This window comes from Dasypus novemcinctus, chromosome 8 (assembly GCF_030445035.2).
Source record: "Dasypus novemcinctus isolate mDasNov1 chromosome 8, mDasNov1.1.hap2, whole genome shotgun sequence".
Taxonomy (NCBI): domain Eukaryota; kingdom Metazoa; phylum Chordata; class Mammalia; order Cingulata; family Dasypodidae; genus Dasypus; species Dasypus novemcinctus.
In genome coordinates this window covers 30,504,105-30,521,821 of record NC_080680.1, presented here as the reverse complement: position 1 = coordinate 30,521,821, position 17,717 = coordinate 30,504,105, and the positions used below count along the sequence as shown (strand labels likewise).

The 17,717-nt window shown below is 46.4% G+C and overlaps 1 non-coding gene across 1 annotated transcript; it reads right to left on the bottom strand.

Annotated features, from left to right (window-relative positions):
• Nucleotides 1–5,086: 5,086 nt before the first annotated feature.
• On the bottom strand, nt 5,087–5,193 carry LOC111760265 (U6 spliceosomal RNA). The gene has a single exon (XR_002794011.1). It is a non-coding gene; the product is annotated as a U6 spliceosomal RNA (small nuclear RNA).
• Between the last annotated feature and the right edge of the window lie 12,524 nt (nt 5,194–17,717).

Genomic DNA, 17,717 nt, shown 5'->3' with positions numbered 1-17,717 from the left:
TATTACCTCAATGTGGTCTTTGGAAATTGGGCCGTTGCCAGGGGAATCGGTTAAGTCGCGCTGGTGCTGGAGAAGGACAGGCTGCTCATCCAGTGCGTGGCGCCTTTCTAAGAGAAGAGACAGGCAAGAAGGGCGCCCTGTGCCGACGGGGACGCGCGGCGCGCTGCAGCTGCCAGCCAGGCCGGCCGAGGACCGCGCGCCCGCCAGAGCCTAGGACCGGCAGGAGGGCTTCTTCCCTACACGTTCCAGCAGGGGCGTGGCCTGCTGAGACCGCAGGTTCGGATTTCTAGCCCCCAGAACGGAGACGAATCTGTTTTAAGCCCCCCAGTTTCTGGTCCTTTGTTAGGGCAGGCCTAGGGAAACAGCACGCCCCGGGTTCGTCCTTTCCCTGCTCCTCAGTAACCACCGTAGCGAGGAGTGTGTTCAAGGTTCCTCTGAGTCTGAGCATTTCCCCGACTGCCCCCCACCCCCAGCTCTTCCACCTGCAAGTCCTGGGTATTCATTTAGCGCCCGGAACAGAGATGGAGGGTGAGTAGCTCGGAGTGCCGGTGGCGTGAAGGTAGAGCCTCGGTCACAGCGAAGGGGGATGGGGAGGGGACCAGTTGGAAATAAGCTGAGATGGCATAGTGGTGGAGCCCAAGGTCCTTGAAGGAAATCAAGAGAGGCTCGAGAGACTGTTGCAATTCATTTCATGTATAGGGACTAGGGAAGTCTCAGGAGGTAGGATTGACCAAATAGAGGAAGCAAGGACATCAGGACATGAAGTGCTAGTGCCTGACTTGACCAAGGCGGCTGGAGCGTGGGGCACTAGGGATGCAGGGTTTTGTAAACTTGGGGGCTTCAAGTGGGTCCACCTCGAGTACCATGATGAGGCGTGGGAACTGATTATAAATTGGGAAGCTTGAGGATTTGGGGCCTGGAAAAGAATGACTTGAACCTGAAGCTTTTGGCTCATCTTTAAAGAGAATGTGGACATTGGTGGGGTTATACCTGTACTCTACGGAATCCCACTGGCGGAAGTTCTGGTGGGGGTGGTAAGAGGATCTGGGACAGAAGGCAAGAAAGTGGGTCCTTAGATCTTTGTTCCCACCAAATCAGGGCAGTTCCACTTGGATTTTACTTATCAAACTACCAAGTAAAACTTTTTTTTTTGGTGGTGAAGGGGGGATGTCCTGCAGTTGAAAACATTTAGAAAGCCACTTCCATCGTTTTCTACCCTCATATTTTGCTACTGAGGAGACTGAGGTTCCAGGAGGCTGAAGTGGCCCCATAGTGGGGTTATGAGCACAGATGCCTAAGCCTAGTGCTGGACTCAAAATTCTAGTTCTGCTGCTGATTATTTATGTGACATTGGGCAGTTTAAGTCTGGGCAATCTAGGTCAATGCCTCAGTTTTCTCATCTGTTAGAGGGACGTGACAGGAATCCTATGTGCCTTATAGGGTCGTTAGTGAGGATTAGGGGAGATAATGTATATCTAGCACTGGCAATAGGCCTGGCACTTACTTAAGTGTTTGCTGTTATTATTCATTTTGGGTGACTCCCTAGCAGGACACTGTTCCTTACAAGGAGAGCTGTTACTATGGGCCTCTGACAAGTTCCCTTGCTGCTATGTCTTTTTTTCTCACACGGAATCTGAATTTATAAGACTATTTATTTTATTGATAAGTCAAAAAATGATTTAGATCCTTATACTTGAAATACCTCAACTGACTCACTTTTTTCTTTAAGTTTTGAAATAACTTAAACTTACAGGACGGTTGCAAAAATAATACAAAACCTACACAGAGAATTTCAACACACCCCTACCTGGATATCCAGATCCACCAATTTTTACCACTTTGCCATATTTGCTGTATCATTCTGTCTATATATTAATCTTCTAAACATCTGAGAGTAGGTTGTACACATCATGTTGCTTGAACACTTATTAAAATCTTGTGCTTTCCCTAAGAACATGTAACCACCTTAAGTACAGTTATCAAGTCCAAGAAATTTAACACAATAAAGCTTCCATCTATATCAGTCTATATTCAGGAAACGGACTTGGCCTAGTGGTTAGGACATCCATCTACCACATGGGAGGTCCGCGGTTCAAACCCCGGGCCTCCTTGACCCGTGTGGAGCTGGCCCATGCGCAGTGCTGATATGCACAAGGAGTGTCCCCCCATGCAGGGCTGTCCCCCGCATAGGGGAGCCCCACGTGCAAGGAGTGCACCCCGTAAGGAGAGCTGCCCAGCACGAAAGAAAGTGCAGCCTGCCCAGGAATGGTGCCGCCCACACGGAGAACTGACACAACAAGATGATGCAACAAAAAGAGACACAGATTCCTGCGGTCACCCCTGGGGCTGAAGCGTGGTTTGCTGGCCTGGCGGGGGAGCGGCCGCGGTAGGCCAAGCTGCTGCCCCCATAATAGGGTGGCTGGTCGAACTCACCGCCACCCCTGAAGGAAGCTCGGCATGGGCGCAGAGTGCCCTCGGGTCTCCCCTTCTCGGCAGCCATGCTTCCGCGGCCGCCCCTCCTCCCGGATAGCACCACACGATGCCTTCTTTCTCCCTGTGCAGGCGCAGGGCGGAAAATTCCAGTCTGCCCTTTTCCCTTCCCCCGACAGCAGCAACAGCCAGGCGTGGGCGGAGAAATCCAGTCTACCCTTTTCCCCTCCCCCGACAGCAGCAACAGCCAGGCGTGGGCGGAAAAATCCAGTCTGCCCTTTTCCCTTCCCCCGACAGCAGCAACAGCCAGGCGTGGGCGGGAAACTCAAGTCTGCCCTCCACCCCAGCAACAGCAGCCACCAATCCCTAAACCCTGCCCCTTCCGCCAGCAACAGCGACAGCCAATCCCTAACCACCACCCCTCCCCCGTCCAGTACCGCCCACTGACCTTTCGCCGGCAACCAATCAGAACAGGGCGTGACTTCGACCAATCAGCCTTCTCCAGCCCCTATAAAACTGTTGCCTCTCCCTCAATAAAGTGGACTTGCGTGTTTACCTTGTCTCCGCGGTAGTTCTTCTGCCGTGTGCCCTCCAGTCCTGAGAGCCCCCGACAAGGGCCTGGCCTCCCTTGTCCCCAGTTCGTCGCCTGCTTCTCCGGGCGACCCCTTCGTTGCCGGCTTCGCCGGGCGACCCCGTCAGCCGAACCGCGCAACCCCTTGTGAGACCGATCCCTCGTCTGCTGCCGGACCGACCCCTCGTCCCAAGTGGGACCGACCCCTCGTCCCAAGCGGGACCGACCCCTCGTCCAGAGCTGGACCGACCCCTCGTCCGCAGCCAGACCCCACCTCTACCGACCGAGCAAGCCGTCGCAGATTCCTGTGCCACAGATTTCTGCTGACAACAGGATTCACAGAAATCCACAGATTTCTGCTGACAACAACAGAAGTGGACAAAGAAACAAGACGCAGCAAATAGACACAGAGAACAGACAACCAGGGTGGGGGGTTGGGGAGAGAAATAAATAAATCTTTATATCAGTTTATATTCAATTTTTTTCGTATGTCCCAATAATATTCTGTTCGGCCATTTCTCTCCTATTATTAGATCCAATCATGTATTGCATTTAATTGTCATTGTCTCTTTAGTCTCTCTAATAGTGGAAACAACTAAAAAGCATCAACTTTCCTATCTTGACTACTCCCAAGCAAACCAGTCAATGGGATTAATCACATTTACAACATTGTGCTACTGTCACCACCATTAATTCCTGGAACTTTCTCATCACTTCAGGCAGAAATCCTACACCATTAGATGCCATGTCTTTCCAGCGTTTTCCGTTTAGGAGTGAATAGCTTTGACTCAACATGCCTTACCTCCTATGCATCCCTATTTCTCTAGGTACCCCATTAATGTTGAAGATCTTAATCCTTGAGAGGAAAGTGATCCAGGACAAACATGAAGGACTTTTGTCACATGACATTAATTTGAAAAATATTCTTTGAATGCTTTTGATGAGGCAGGCACGGGTTTAGTGCTGGAGCTTCTGAATGAACACAGCAGGCAAAAATCCCAGCTGTCATAAAGCTTGCTTTCCAGTGGGGAGAACTGACCTTTTAACAAATGAAATGTTTTCCTTGGACATGTATAGCTCAAGAAGATGAAGAGTTTGCATAAAAATGCTCAGGTTTGGAAACAGCACATTTTCAGACTTATGGCTGGTTGGGCCTTTGAAAAATGACTTGTAAAAATAGATACTAAAGATGGTATAGAAATATTGGTGCTGTCAGAATGAGACAATTTTTCAGATACAAAGTTTCCAAATCAATTTATCTCAAGTTCTCATTCAAGGGTTGTGTGTATAGTACAGTTCATCATATTTAGAATTTGGTGAGGACAGCATAAGGCTCATTTTACTTGTACTTCCATCAGATGTCAGGATGAACGTGGGATTCCATCTGTCTGTGCCTCTTGAGGGGTTCATTCTTTTCTCCTCGATCTGAGCAGATGACATTCAGATAGTGGTGTGGGACAAGTCTTGATGGAGAAGAAAATACGATTTGCTGCCAAACGAGGATGCATTTAAGCTCAGCTGTCACAGGCTGGGGACAATCTAGGAAGAAAGGGCCCTTGATACAGGGTGTCCCGCTGTGACTGCCTATGCCATGCCCATTGCAGCCGTTGCTATGAAGCACACAACTTTGCTCCTCTGGCCCTACAAGTGCTTCACTTGGGGGCACTTCTAAGCTGCCACAGCCCATCAGTCAAGCTTGGCAGGTGATGTGCATCACATGTAAATCCAGGACCTGCTGGAAGGGATATGGGGGCCATTAAAGCCATCAGACAAAATCACTGGCAGTGGTGGAAGACTATTCAATGCCCATACAATTGCTATTGAGCCCACTTCTTTCTTGCTAAGAGGACCCTTTTTTTGCTTAGGTGAGAGTGGAGAGCTCTTGCGCTTATGTAATGGAGGTCTCTCCCTCATCCCTAGGGGATGAATTATCGAAGTCTAAACCAGTCATAATAACCCCATTCTCTTTTTAAATTATTTTAAAAGAAGCTTTAGGTTACATAAATGTTACATAAAAATATAAGGGCTCCCCATATGCCCTATTCCCTCCCTCTCCCACAATTTCTCATATTATACATCATCCTTAAAAATACGGAACGCTTCACAAATTTGCATGTCATCCTTGTGCAGGGGCCATGATAATCTTCTCTGTATAGTTCCAATTTTAGTATGTATGCTGCTGAAGTGAGCACTAACCCCATTCTCTTTTGCCAGCCTCTTTTGCAGCTCTAAGTGGCCATGTGATCCAGTTCTGGGCTATAAGATATAAAGGAAAGTCTGGTAGTTTCCAGGAAAGAATTTTTTTTTCTTTTATTACTAAATAAAGAAACTTATGGGAAATGGACTTGGCCCAGTGGTTAGGGCGTTCCTCTACCACATGGGAAGTCCGCAGTTCAAACCCCGGGCCTCCTTGACCTGTGTGGAGCTGGCCCATGTGCAGTGCTGATGCGCGCAAGGTGTGCTGAGCCACGCAGGGGTGCACCCCCGTGTAGGGGAGCCCCACGTGCAAGGAGTGCTCCCCGTAAGCAGAGCCACCCAGCATGAAAGAAAGTGAAGCCTGCCCAGGAATGGTGCCGCCTACCCGGAAAGCTGACACAACAAGATGATGCAACAAAAAGAAACACAGATTCCCGTCCCACTGACAACAACAGGAGCAGACAAAGAAATAAGACACAGCAAATAGATTCAGAGAACAGACAACCGGGGTGGGGGGAAGGGAAGAGAAATAAATAAATAAATAAATCTTAAAAAAAAAAAGAAACTTACGAGGAGAAAAGCTTTTCTGCCTTCCAACTTCTTCCTTGTTGTGGGACACTGTTGTGAGTGATGATATGTCAGGAGCAGCAACAGCCAATTTACAACACTGAATGAAACATAGAAAAATCAGAGAGAAACAATTCGGAGCCCTGATATCTATGGACTGCCACCCAAACTGAAGTGCCTGCTCCCATGTGTCTTGTTACCTGGAACAATTAGGTGTCTTTATCATGCTACACTGGTAGTTGGTTGTCTGGCACTTGGAACTGAAGGCATTCTGGTACAGCAGTTGGAGGCCTTGTCTTTGAGGTCAGATGCTCGTATCACATGGGTTTTGATAATTGTGGCCATTATGTAACCATGAGAACCCCTGGCCTAATTGTTGTGTGCCATCTAGGACTTCGGTTCAGGCTCATGAAACTTCAGGGTTGGGGAAAACCTTAGTGGGCATCTAAACCTGGGTTTCTCAAAGTAGGCTCTAAGAAACCATAGACTTGTAAGACACTTCCCCTTAAGTGTTCCATGGTCAATTAAGTTTGGGAACATCCATCCATCCCCCTCTCAGAGAGGAACATGTTCTGTGTCTGCAGTTTTATTTTGTCTGTCACTGCCTTAATTAGGAGTCTTGACATTTTTGGACTTTTGAAAACCTTATTTTAGGCATCCTGGCATCCTGTTATTTTCTGCCTGCTTTAATTCACTCTTCACATTGTGTTCATTCATTCCTAGTTGAGTACATGTTAGGTGCTAGACATTGTCGTAGTGGCTTGGGATATGATAATAACAGAAGGAACTCCTGGCCCTTATTGAGCTTATTTCTAGTCGAGGGAGTGGTGTGTCAAAGAAATTCAAAGAACAATATACCAGAGAATGAAACAAGCTTTGGAGAAACATAGGGAAGGGAGAACAGGATACTGAGGTGTGCCACTGACAAGAATTGCTGGGAAAGGCCTTGCTGAGGAGGTGACATTGGGAAGAGGCTGGAGGGGGTTAAACTATATGGGGAAAAGCAGTCCTTAGAAAAGCCTCTGAGTGGGAGAGGGCCTGCTGTGTTTAAAGAAGAGCAAGGAGGTGACTGGAATAGAGGGGGCAGAGAAAACAGGAGTCATGGGCAAATAAGTAATGTGGGGGGTCATGTCAGTTAATGCTTTCCAGGCCAGTGTGGGGATTTTGACTTCTTATACCTTAGGAGGGTTTTGCACAGAAGAGTGATGTACCTGACATATATATTTAAAAGCATCCGCTTGCTGTGTTAAGACGACACTGTGTGGGGAAACAGATGTGGCTCAACCAATTGGGCTCCCATCTACCATATAGGAGAACCAGGGTTCGATGACAAGGGCCTCCTGGTCAGGGCAAGCTGGCCCACGCAGAGTGCTGGCCCATGCAGGAATGCAGCCCCATGCAGGAGAACCGCCTGTGCAGGAATGCCAGCCAACGTGGAGAGCTGGTACAGGAAAATGATGCAACAAGAGACACGGAGGAGAGAAATAAGAAGACATAGCAGAACAGGGGAGCTGAGGTGGCACAAGAGAGTAATCACCTCTCTCCCACTCTGGCAAGTCCCAGGATTGCTTCCTGGAGTCGCCTAATGAGAATACAAGCAGACACAGAAGAGCACACAGCTAGTGGACACAGAGAGCAGACAAGGTGGGGTGGGATGGAATAAATAAAATAAATCTTAAAAAAAAAAAAGACTACACTGTGGGGATGCAGCTGTGTTTTGGTTTTCTACCTGCTTAAACAAGTACCATATACTGTGTTGGCTTAACAACAGGATTTATTGGCTCACAATTTCAGAGGCTAGAAGGCTTGCTTTCTCCACAGTCTGTATCTTCTGGCTGGCTGGCAATCTTTAGGGTTCCTTGGATTTTCCATCACTTACATGCTGAAGCACACTGCAAGGTCTTTTTTTTTTTCCTTTTCCAGGGTCCATTGACTTCAGCTTCTGGCTGCTTCCTGTGGCTTCTCTCTCCATATGATGTTCACTCTGCTTATAAAGGACCCCAGTAATCTGCATTAGAGCCCACCTGACTCAATGGGACCACACATTAACTGAAGAAACTTGCCCCCATCCCCCCAAGTTCTGGGGCTGGGGATTGAACCCATGACCTTGTGTATGGGAAGCCAGCGCTCAACCACTGAGCCATACCAGCTCCCTGAAGTAACACTTTGAAGAGATCTTTTCTTTTTTTTTTTTTACTATGAGTGCATACCCATCAGAATGCAGACCAAGACCAAGAACATGTCCCAACTGGGGCATGCAAGTCAATCTACCACAGCAGCAAGGGACAAGGGGACCTGCTAGCAGACTACTATGCTAATCCAGGCCACGTGAGCCAGGTGGCCTCGGGGTAAGTAGAGAGAATTGACTGGATCCCAGATGTACTTTGAAGGTATGACAGGATTTCCTGACAAACTGGATGTAGTTATATGAGAAAGGAGAATCGAGGATGGCTCTAAGGTTGACATGGCTGGAGTAGTCATTTACTATGATGGGGAAGAATGTGACGGGAACGGTAAACAAGAGGAGCTTAGTCTTAGGGAAGTTAAATTTGAGATGCCTGTTCGACATGCAAGTGGAGATGCTTAGAAGTCAGTTTGTAATACTTGTCTGAAGTTGAAGGGTAAGGTACAGGCTGCAGATAAGCTTTTGGAGATAGCCAGCCCACAGTTGCACCTCATGCAGTGAGACGGGATGAGCTTACTTAGGGGTGAGCGTAGGTGGAGAAAAGGAGAAGTGAAAGGACTGGGTCCTGTTCCAAAGTCTCAGGTCAGAAGATGCGTAGGCGCCTGTGAAGGAGAGGTGAGAGGAAAAGTAGGAGCATGTGAAGTGCTGGAAGCCAAAGAAGGATGTGTTTCCAGGAGGATGGAGTGAGCAACAGGGTCCAGTGCTACTGCTCGGTCAAGTAGCATGAGGACTATGAAGTGACCATTGGAGTTAGCAAGGGAAGGTCACCCGACATTGACAGGAACAATTTGGTGTGGTGTGGGCAAAAGTCCAAGGTGAACCAAGAGAAAGGGGGGTGATGGTGAGTACTGACAACTCTTTGAAGGAGTTTTGCTGTAAAGAGGAACAGGCTTGGGGAGGGGGCTGAAGGGGAATATGGGGCCAAGAAGGGAGAACATTCCTAAAACAGAGATGCCACCTTTATAGTAAAAACTGCTGTCGGCTACAGGCTAATCTTTCCCAGTCTGCCTTCACAGTCTGCAGCCATCAGGCTTTGCCACAGGCCTACTGATGAGCTTGACCTACTTGGCTGCTCTTCCCCACTCTAAATTGGTGTGCAGCTTGACCTTTTTCCAGCTGGCCCCTCCTCTCCCAACCTTTCAGGCTTCTCTCCCATTCAGGGCACAGCTCACTCCTCATCTCTGGAGTGCCACCTGACATTCACTTCCAGTAGAATCAATGACTCCCTCCTCTGCAGGCCTCTTGAGGCTTTGCCTCTTTTATGGCACTGTCTCAGTTTTAAAGGCCTCAGTTGATTTTGAGTTCCTCAAGGGCAAGCATATTTTATTCATCTTATTGGTGCTACCTAAAGAATGTTTGTCTCTTGATAATTATGTGGGGGTAGGGCACCATATATATAATGCTGGTAAGTCGTTCTTTCTTCCTGAAACATAGATCTCATCAGCTAGGGAAAAGGTATAGAGTATGTTATTTACAATATTTGGCACGCTATGCAGCTAGTGTTTGAGTATGAATCTCGTAGCAGAGTTTCTACTGCCTAAGAAGTATGTGTGATATAAATGGGGGTAATTGTCTATGTTTCTGCTTAATGGCAAGAATTTGATTTTGAGTATGTAAGCCCTACAGGAATATACTTAATAATTCTGCTGCGTAAAATGCATTTCCTGAGCTCTCATGACCGTGGGGCCTCCCATACCATACAGCTACTGAGCAAAGCAATTCCAGTTCGTAAACTATTATGTTAGATTGTAGGGAAGTACACGGAGAGAGGTAGAGCCAGTGACAGATTCTATCACCAAGCGGCATGAGACCGGAAAGAGGGTGTGAGACTCCGCAATTGCAGATTGACAAGTTGGTTTAATATCAACTCAAGGACTTCAACTACAGAGCTGCTGGATTGATTATGTCATACAGCGTGGCAGCCACTCGAGGGTGGTGGTTTGGTGGAAGGTTTCATAGGGTAGGGGGCTTTAGGACTCAACTCTGGAGTCCATGAGAAGAGCTGATGCTTTTACCTGCAATTGTACTGGGGGGCTCCCTATGATTATAGCTTCAGAGCTCTGAATGGGGCTGGAGAAGGGGGGGAAGAGCCTTTAGAATTAGCTGAAGAAAATGAGCATGAAGACAGAAAACAATAAGTGGTCACAGAGCTGCCAAGAGTGAAGGCAGTAACGAGACAGAATTAGTTCTTACTGACAACTCGAAATTGCCTGGAACATTATAAAAATCAATCAACCTGTTAAAAGCCGACTCACAGTGACCACAGGATGGTGTGATGTTTGCAATTTGTCTGGACACGAATTTAGAGAAGCCAGCAGAGATTTAGCCTAATACATAACTTTTGGCTGGTACAGAGCTTTATGAGGAGAAGGCTTAAAATTGGCTCCAACCAACATTCTTTTTCTCCAGCTATCTTAAAATCAGCAGAAATGAAACTAGTTGGTTATTCATTTTTCTAACCTAGTATCTGTTGTCATTTTGCTCTTCTTAAATTGTAAGGAATTGGTTTTAGTGTTTTTTTTCCTATTGACTCTTCCTGTGTGGATTGTTTCTCTGCTGTTGCTCCCTGGCAGCCTATAACACCATTGCTACTATTGTCTTCAACATTTTGAACTTGAGTAAGTGTAGCAACAAACTGGCCTACCAAATTCACTCACTTAACAGATATGGTGGATGCTGGACATATAGAAACTCCTCAAGGAGACAGATGTAAAGCTGCAGTTAGGAGAGCATGGAACAGGTACACAGGTGTGCCCAGCATCCAAGGGTTTTTAAGTCTCCACACAGCAGGAATTGTGTCTGTCTTGTTAACCGTATCCCCTCAACCTTGCCTGTGGAAGGGGCTTTGTTGAATGAATGAATGAACTGCATGGTGGAAAGAGGCTTCCAGAGGAAAGGGATGGGTCAAAGAAAGGGAATTCCAGATATAGGACGAAGCACATACCCAGTCCCAAGAATATGGGGTGGCGGACCAGGATGACTGGGGTGGTGGAGGCAGGGAGGGTGAGTCAAAGGGGGGCTACCTGAAGCCTGTGTGGAGCTGTGGAGGCTCTTGGACACAGTGGGCATTCTTGATATTTATTACAGGGCAAAATGAATAAAAGGACGGACTTTAAACTAAAAGGCCCTTGGTTGGATTTGTATCTTTAGATGTCTCCTGTCACTAGGGAAACTGGGTTTGAAGGGTGAGTCTAAAAAAGGCTTCTCAACTGGGATGGCTTTGTCCTCCAGGGAACACTTGACAATGACTAGCCTCTTTTAGGTTGTCACCATCAGGGGTGGGGTGGGTGTACTACTGGAATCCAGCAAGTACAGGCCAGAGATCCTGCTAAACATCCTACAAGGGGCAGGAGAGCCTCCACAGCAAGGACCTTTCTAACCTAAGCATCAGCTGTGCTGGGGGTGAGAAACCCTGGACTAGAATGAGAGAGACCCGTGCATACCGGGTTGCAAATTTACTTAATCTAAATTGAAAGGTACAGAGAAAATGTAGCTTATTTGCTTAGAGCTGATCAGGACCTCGTGGAACCTGGAAAATTCTTTGAAGGTCTCAGGGGCAACTGCTAGGTTGGGATTTAGGTGGGGGTTAGGGGTGGGCTGCCATCATGTTTTTCAACCTAGAATCATGCAGCTATTTTTGTGTTACGTATTTGGGTTCCATGTAAGGCTTTTTTTGTTTTGTTTTGTTTTAGGTTGTTCTGCTTAACATTTGAAACACCAAAGCCACCTATACCAGACTGTGAATTAAAGGCTTAGTTCTATGTCCTATGACACAGCAAGGCATTTTTAATGGGCGTCATGACGCCTCTTAGGCTTTGCTGCTGAGAATTGGGCTGCCCAAACCTTCTAGTCATGTCCAATTTTGTCATCGAGTGGATATGGATAAAATCTTTCTATCATGGTCAATATGTTCTTTACAAATGTTGCAATTTCTCATTGAATACTCCCCTCCTAAAGGAACATGATCGATTTCACGGTTCCCCAGTGAAGAGGGAAGGTACTAACTAGCCATGTGGTTCAAAGTACATCATTACAGTAACCGCTTTCCTTTGAGGGATGAAGAACTGGTATTATAGCCTTAAAATTCCCTCTTAATACCAATAAAAATAAGTTTTCACACTTGTTCTATGAAAGTTTTTTTTCCAGTAATTCCTTTTTTTTTTTTTTAAAGATTTATTTATTTATTTAATCCCCCCCTCCCCCGGTTGTCTGTTCTCTGTGTCTATTTGCTGTGTCTTGTTTCTTTGTCCGCTTCTGTTGTTGTCAGCGGCTCGGGAAGTGTGGGCGGCGCCATTCCTCGGCAGGCTGCTCCCTCCTTCGCGCTGGGCAGCTCTCCTTACGGGGCGCACTCCTTGCGCGTGGGGCTCCCCTACGCGGGGGACACCCTGTGTGGCAGGGCACTCCTTGCGCGCATCAGCACTGCGCATGGGCCAGCTCCACATGGGTCAAGGAGGCCCGGGGTTTGAACCGCGGACCTCCCATGTGGTAGACGGACGCCCCAACCACTGGGCCAAGTCCGTTTCCCCTCCAGTAATTCCTTCTGTATTGCTTGGGTCTCTTCAATGTAATAACTTTCCCTGTTCTCCTGTTTCACCTGTGAGGTTAGAGGACTTAAATGAGAGAAGGGTTGAACAGGGCAGCAGAGGCTTTATGGCAAGGAATTAATAATACTGTCAACTGTTCTGATAATAACAGCAGCCAGGACTTACGGAGTACTTACTATGGTCTAAGCATCGCTCAAACTATTTTTAATATATTAACTCTGATCCTTGCAGTGACCCTACAAATAGGTGCTCCTATTATTTCTCTTCCACGCAGGAAGGAAACTGAGGCAGGAGGAGGTTGAGTGCCTGCTCAAGGTCACGCTTGGCTGAGCTTGACTCAAACCAGCAGTGCCTCATGAAACGTGCTGCTCTTTATACTAGTGCTATGTTTTCTGGGCTGGGGACTGACTGTTCTCTCTGCTTTATGCATCAAGAGCTTCCATCTGCCTCCATTAGAAAAGCAACATCATGTTGTCAATGTCGTTAAGTGAAGATTTTGAACACTTAGATCATTAAAGAACAAGGCAGAAGAGAGCCAGGCAGGGAGGTGCATTTTTGTGGGGGACATGGTAAACATTTTCCCGTTACACTGAGTTGTAAACTCTAGCATCCCTTCCATTTCTTATCACATTATGGACTGTCTACTCTGGGTTTGTGTGGCTTGGGGACAGTGGGTGGAACGGGCCATTGATTAATTCATGCATTTAGAAACAATTGATTTTAGGTCTATGAAGCAGTGTTGTGGGGTTAAAGAGATTTATGCTGGCATCTTGGTGCAGGGTTTATGCTTGTTAAAGAAGACACATGTTGATTAAACACCAGATATGTACCGATCACTGTGCTAGGTGTTGTACATTGCTTCTCCTTTGATTCGCTAATCCTTGGGAGGTAGGTATATCCCCATTTGATGGAGGGGAAGAGCCAGGCTAGGAATCAAACCCTGGAGCAAATTAAAGAAAGAAAAATGTCAACTAATGAGCAAAGAATTCAAAGAAATGAAGAGACAGCTCTGTAGAGCAGTATTGTAGCCGTGTTTTTCAAACCACTGTCCACGGGATATTAGCTCGGGACGATGTTCCTGGGTGGGGGCGGGGAGACCACACAACAGTTCTGTACACAGATGTAGAAGAGGTGTACCACTTTTCTCTCAGTGACTCACAGGGCTGATTAGCATGAGACCCCGCAGAAGGAAAGTTTTGTCTTGCGTTTTGATTTTGACTTTGTTTCATGCATCCAGTGTTTCCCATGCCTCCTGAGGGATGGTGGGGAGCACACCACCACCTAGAGGAACTGTGGCTGAAGGAAGAAGTCCCAGGAGAATGAAGGGAAGCAAGGGACACGGATAATCTGCCATCTGCCACTGTATAATTAAATGACCATGTGGTTTGTGGTATCCGGAAGCTTTCTGGCTCATCTGCGAGTTTAAGCACCTGCATGCCTGTGGAATATGAGTCAGTGCCATGCAGCCCAGACTCTTCATCTGCTGAAAGCGAGTCTATCAGGAAGGTCATCCTTACTGGCTTTTTTTTTTTTTTTCCTTCATTTTTATTCTCATGTCTTTATTCAGATATAATTCACATACCATGAAATTCACCTTTTTAAAAGTAATTTTAGTATATTTACCAGGCTGTACAACTATTACCACCATCTGATTCCAAAACCTTCTCATTACCCACAAAGGAAATCCTGCACCCATTTGCAGTCATTCCATTTCTCCCTCCTCCATCTGCTGACACCCACTAGTCCACTTTATGTCTCCATGCATCTGCCTATTCTGGACATTTCATAAGTGGAATCATAATACGTGGCCTCTTGTGTTTGACTTCTTTCACATGGCATGTTTGAGGTACATCGATGTCGTAGCATGTATCAATGCTCATCCCTTTTTGTTGCTGAATAATAATCCATGGCATGAATATATTGCATGTAGTAGTTTGAATAGTGGCCCCCCAAAAATATGTCCAAGTCCTAACCCTAGTACCTGTCAATGTGACCTCCTTTGGAAATAGGGTCTCTGCTGATGTAATGAAGTGAAGGTTCATCCCGGATTTAGGTGGGCCCTAAACTCAGTGACTAGTGGAGGGGGAGTTGAGACACAGACCCATGGGAGAAGGCCATTGGAAGAGGATGGCAGAGCCTGGGGAGATGTCCCTACAAGTCAAGGAACACCAAGGATTGCTGGGAACCACCAGCAGCTAGGTAGGAGACGGGTGTGGGAAGGATTTTCCCTCAGAGCTCCCAGGAGGAACCAATCCTGCTGACATCTTTGTTTCAGGCTGCTGGCCTCCAGAACTGAGAAGTTTCTGTTCTAAGCTGTTGAGTTTGTGGTAACTTATGGCAGCCCTAGGAAATGAACACATTTTGGTTAGTCATCAGCTGAACGCTTGGGTTGTTTCCACCTTTTGTCTCATGGATAGTGCTGCTCTTGTCCATGGTCTTGTGTAGACCTGTTCTCGTTTCTCTTGGGTGGAATTGCTGAGTCACGGGAACCTTATTTACCTTCTTGAGGAATTGCCAGAATGTATTTTCAACGTGGTTGCACCATCGGGTGTTCCCTTTCTGAAATGTTTCTACTAGGGCTCCAGATCGCCCCTGAAATTGAAGCTTACTTTCATCAACATGTAAATGTCTTCACAGTCTATGCCGGGGCACTGCAAAACTTGACCTTGTAACAACTGACATTTGTAGAGACCCTGGGTCCAGCTGTGCCTGATGTGTGTGTCCTGTGGACTCTTCTGTTACATGAATCAATTCCTTTAAGCCCATAAGCAGAGTTCTTGTCACTTACAATAAAAATAGATCTGAAAAAAATAGTGCAAGATATGTAGAAGTCAGAAAACCAATAAACCTAAACTTGTCCCTCCTACCATGTTTCTCAGATTTCTTCAATTAAATCCACTGGTATGTTTCTTTCTTAAGGAAAAGTATAAAACCTTCAGTATCCTAATGTAGGCCCAGTCCTTACTCCCAAAAAATGTAATTCTCAGCTGCAATATAAGTATTACTCTAAATTTCAAAGCTACCTTAGTGAAATCTTCCTCCAGTTTTATTCTCCCTCAAGCCAAACTTCAAGGGTGGGCACTCTCTTAAACAGCTTTCCTAGAAGATTTAAGCAGTGGGACAAAAATGGAATGCTTTGCTCTGCCTTAGGACAGATATTCACAGCACAGCAGGTCCTAGGATTCTCCAAAATAAAGATCATCACAAAGAATGATATTTGTGTTTGTTTTCATGCAAATCAGCATTTCCAGAGGACTCCAACATTTTTCAAACCAACTGAGTTTAAAAGCAACTAAAGGGAAGCAGACATGGCTCAACTGATAGAGTGTCCGCCTACCATATGGGAGGGCCCAGGGTTCGATACCCAGGGCCTCCTGACCTGTGTGGTGAGCTGGCCCATGCGCAGAGCTGCCGCGTGCAAGGAGTGCTATGCCATGCAGGGGCGTCCCTGCGTGGGGCTACCCCACGCAAAAAGACTGTGCCCTGCAAGGAGAGCCACCCCACGTGAAAAAAGCACGGTACACCCAGGAGTGGTGCTCCACACACAGAGAGCTGATGCAGCAAGATGATGCAACAAAAAAGAGACACGGTTTCCCAGTGCCGCCAAGGGTGCAAGTGGACACAGAAGAACACACGGCGAATGGACACGGAGAGCAGACAACAGGGGAGGGAAGGGGAGAGAAATAAATAAAAATATTAAAAAAAAAAAAAAAGGCCACTGAAGTGCTTGCCTGATAAATCCCGGGATGAAAATGTTGTCTTTTCAATTTTCTCTGGCTTTTTTGGTTCTTTGGGTCATTAAGACAGCATTTGCACAGAAAGAGGAGCAAGAGTGTTTCAAAAGAATCTGCATAATGAAATGATTGGCTCCACTGGAATCTGTAGAAGAGGATTCATTCATTAAATCGTTCATTAAATATTTTCAATACTTAAATGTAAGGCTCTGTGTTCATCACTGACTAGGTGACAGGGGCTGACACAGGTGTCTTCATGGACCTTAACCTCCAGTGGGAAGACAGACAATAAACAAGCAGGGATACATAGCTAGAAGGAATTTAAGTAGCAGCAGAGAAGACAGTGGCTAGAGCTGTTGGAAATAATGGGTGACAAAGATCTCAGGGAGTGGGGAGGGGTCTGCTTTCAATTGTAGGTGGGTGAAGTGAGCATGTAGATGAGTAAGGAGGCTGGTTGTTCATTTGTCTGTGCATGCCAATCATTTCTAATATGTCCCCTTAATATGGCCTGTGCATGAATTCAAGTTTATCTAATTCTGTATCCAAGTTTGTCTAGTCTCCAGAAAGCCAATTAAGTGATGTAGGCTCTATAGGCTTTGAATATTTGGGAAGGATGCAGCCTGAATGTGTATTTGAACTTACATCCAGACAGAATGTGGGTGCTACATTAATCCAAACCAACCTCTAAAAACTCTAAAAATCTAACAAATCTAAAAAAAGAAAGTCCTTTTTTGCATAAAAGCACCTCTTGATCCCCCCCCCCCCCCCCACTCCTACATCCTCTGAATAAAAGGGACTTAGAAATCCTATTCAGGGCTCAGTTTTGGGACAGAAGTCCACTGGGCCTGGCTGGCTATTAATAAACCTTCCGTCTCAGAAAAGTCTCACATCCTGGCCCTCAGTATCCCGTTCACCGACTTCCCTCTGCTACTACAACCTAAGTATATGAAGTCCTGTATGAAAGTGTATTCAAAGAGAGAATTGTTAGCTAGTCTTAGCTGCTAGTCATTTGACAATGGGAGGCCATTACTCAAACCTTGTGTTGTGTACAAAGCTCTGATGGTTTGATATAGGGATTCTGCTTGCAAGTTGTTTAGGGCCTGGCTACTCCAAGTGTGGTCTATTGACCAGCACCAGTGTCACCTGGAGGGCTGTTAGAAACGCAGAATCTCAGCCTGCAGAACCAGCCTGCATTTTCAGCAAGCTCTCCCACGATTTGTGACTCATAGATGTCTTAATGTAAGAATGGATAAAGTTGGAACCTGCCCTCAATTAGGCCAGTTTGTTGATGGAACAGACATGTCAACATGACTAGTGTGAAATCTACAAGCAGTTAACAGGGGCCATGAGAGCACAGAAGAGGTGTGGGCATTGCCCAGGTGGGGTAAGAGCAGTGGAGGGAGTTTACAGAAGGATTCCCAGTATAGTAACATCAAAGCTAAACTAGGATGAATTGGTGCAAATGCATACAGGATTAAGTACAGGAGGGT